The sequence below is a fragment of the Rhinoderma darwinii genome, chromosome 2 (genome assembly GCF_050947455.1).
Source record: "Rhinoderma darwinii isolate aRhiDar2 chromosome 2, aRhiDar2.hap1, whole genome shotgun sequence".
NCBI lineage: Eukaryota > Metazoa > Chordata > Amphibia > Anura > Rhinodermatidae > Rhinoderma > Rhinoderma darwinii.
The window spans coordinates 188,899,623-188,902,733 of NC_134688.1; the positions used below are offsets into that span (position 1 = coordinate 188,899,623).

Consider the following 3,111-nt stretch of genomic DNA (forward strand, 5'->3'; position numbering starts at 1 on the left):
AGCCCTTCTAAATATATACTGTAAGTACACAAAGCAGCGTTGTGTCTAAGGCATATTCCCATGTGTCGTGACAATAGGTGGCTAGTAAATAAAAGCCTAGAAATTGTGTCAACACTACATACAAGTACATCAATTTCAACCCATGGACCAGTAGTTACCACTAAACTGCAAGCATTGAGAGCAACTGCAGATATCACTTGATAACATTAAACAAGTTAAAATTGGTTCGAGTGAAAAGTCGCCTCCATCTAGACCCAGCCTAAAGCACGTTACGTCACTTTTGTGACACCATTTGATAACCCTGGGATACGCCACTGTGGAATGATAGCGGAAAGCTTGCGGCTTTGGGTAACCGCACACATGCCTGTTGAAGAATACGGCCACCCACTGCAAAAAATGCCAGGTTTTACATGCCCTTTTTATCAGCATTAAGGGTATGTGCACACGTAGTGACCAAAAACGTCTGAAAATACAGAGCTGTTTTCAAGGGAAAACAGCCCCTGATTTTCAGACGTCTTTTGAGCAACTCGCGTTTTTCGCAGCGTTTTCTACGTACGTTTTTGGAGCTGTTTTCATTGGAGTCTATGAGAAAACGGCTCCAAAAACGTCCAAAGAAGTGCCCTGCACTTCTTTTGACGAGGCTGTATTTTTACGCGTCGTCGTTTGACAGCTGTCAAACGACGACGCGTAAATTACAGGTCGTCTGCACAGTACGTCGGCAAACCCATTCAAATGAATGGGCAGATGTTTGCCGACGTATTGTAGCCCTATTTTCAGACGTAAAACGAGGCATAATACGCCTCGTTTACGTCTGAAAATAGGTCGTGTGAACCCAGCCTAAAGAAGATTACTACACAAGGTTTCTGGCACAAACTAAAATTGCAGAACCTTTTGTATTTATTGTTATTTTATTTTTTTATAAACATAATTATGCCAGAATACCAGTCAAACTGGTTTGATACAGCCCCTCACATCACCATACTATATTAATTAGGGAGTTTCAGTCTGTAAGCATTAAAGGCTATGTAAACCTTTGATGGGCATTTAGATTTATTTATTTTTTATAAAAAAAAGTCTGTCAGTGTGTTTGGTGTAACTTTTTAATTAGTCTTTATTAAAAATTAGTTTTACTTTTTGAGATACAGCTGCTCTGTATTCTGCATACGGAGCAGCTGTATGTAGCGCTAAATCCTGTTCTCATCAAGGCCGTGGGACTGACGGGTTCAGTGTCAGGGGGTCCTGCGTGTCTGACAGGATCCACCTGCTATTACATCGAAGTTCATAACTCAGATGTGATCGATTACAGGTGGATCCCGCTGTCACTTAAACGGTCAGGTCCACAGGACTTGCGGGTGGGGAAAGCAGGACTCTCAGGAATTCTCTATGAGTTCTAGATGTATTTAAACAGAAAACTATATATCCCAGAGCTCAGCATCCGCCTTCTATTCTATGCTGCCCTCGGATAAGGTAACAGGAGACCTGACAGCCAACAATCTACCGTAATTTCCTATCTCACACACACTGGGGCCACTTCACCCATCACCACGTTTTTGGAGCGTGGGAGGAAACCCACACATACAATAGGAGAACATACAAAGTCCATGCAGATGTCTGGTCAGATTCAAAGCCAGGACCCCAGTGCTGCACGACATCAGTGCCAACCACCACTCATTGGTATCAGTATAGGTCTTGGAAGACACATGTAAGCTCCCTCTCCTGTCAAAGAGAAGAGTGGCATACAGGGCAGGAACAGACAGATGAGAACTAATGGTGCACTGTGTGGTTGGAAGAAATGGGGGGCACCATTTTCTGACACAAATGGTCGACATTGTGTGGGGGAACACAGTAGTGTGCGGCTTGCATAGTTATGGATAGGCACTATGTGGCGGGCAGTGTGGGGCCCCCATCTATCAGATACTTATGACACTGTGGTTATGCCATAAATGTCTCAGATGGGATTACCCCTTACAAGTGGTTTCCTGCCTGCCCATGGGATTGGTACACTGTGACCCTTGGACTAGTAAAGGTTTGCACCACTAGTCTATGGTATACAAGGCTTGGAACTAGAGCCAGTAGCCACAATTCTGTGTCAACGTTTCCATATATACATTTAACCGTCCAGAACGGTAAGATGACGGGACAAGTATATGATGGCCTCAGTCCTCATGCACAGGGCAGACCGTCCGGTGCATTACCGTGTCCCGGTCACATACTTCGTGGCCTGAGTGACAGCTCTGCACTTGTCATTGTTGTGGTGGAGAACCCTGCAGCAGCCACAGGAGGAGGAGCTATAAAGAGGGTGCACGCCCGCCAGGGTGTCAGTCTATCAATGACACGGACTGCTGATAGCGGGTCATCCCAGGCCACCTCCGCAGCGTACTGACAGCAATGCCGCACACATGTCCTCACGCTGCTCAACATACAGCACTGGTCTATATAGCAGCAGTCATTACCTGTGCTCCCACTCACTGTAGATAGGAAGAACAGCACTCACCTTTCTCCCAGGCTAAGCCCAGCATTCCCAGGGTGACAGCCCTTCTCTTCAGCTGGTGTCAGCGGACGGCACCTCTGTCGCTATTGGCTATGTAGCCTGTCATGTATTAGTGACAATAACCACAGCTGTCACCTGCAGTCTCTGAAAGGACGGTCCCGAGAGCTCTCTGTGTCCCCCTGCACCGCTTCCTGTGAGTCTCTCCCCTCCCCCGTGCTGCTGCCGTCTCTCCCGCCTTCTGTCTGCGCCTCCTCCCGGGCAGCCTCTTCACGAAGCTTTATTCAGAAGGAACAAAACGAACACAGACTTGCTCGGACTGTAATACCCGCTCCTTCACACGCTGTGGTCATGTCTGACTGTAGAAGCTGGGCCTGGTACTGTCACACGCTACACACTGGTGCTTCTAGTAGGGGCGATAGCTGCGGCTTCTAGATCAGTGAAATCCATCCTCCTTGGTATTTGTCAGTACCACCGATAAAGGCTTCGTTCACATCTGCGTTGGTGTCCCGTTCTGACGTTTCGTCTGAGGTCTCCGTCAGAACTGGACCCTGAGCAGACACAAACTGACACCGACGGAAGTTTCCATCACCATAGATTTCAATGGTGCCGATGCCTGTGGT

At 47.3% G+C, this 3,111-nt stretch overlaps 1 protein-coding gene across 1 annotated transcript in view; it reads right to left on the reverse strand.

The window, feature by feature from the left end:
• REV1 (REV1 DNA directed polymerase) overlaps positions 1-2,743 on the reverse strand; it is an 85,796-nt gene extending 83,053 nt beyond the window's left edge. The window contains exon 1 of the mRNA XM_075852632.1: positions 2,495-2,743. The gene's annotated coding sequence lies outside the window, so the exon portion shown is untranslated. The remainder of the gene's footprint in view (positions 1-2,494) is intronic.
• Positions 2,744-3,111: the final 368 nt, after the last annotated feature.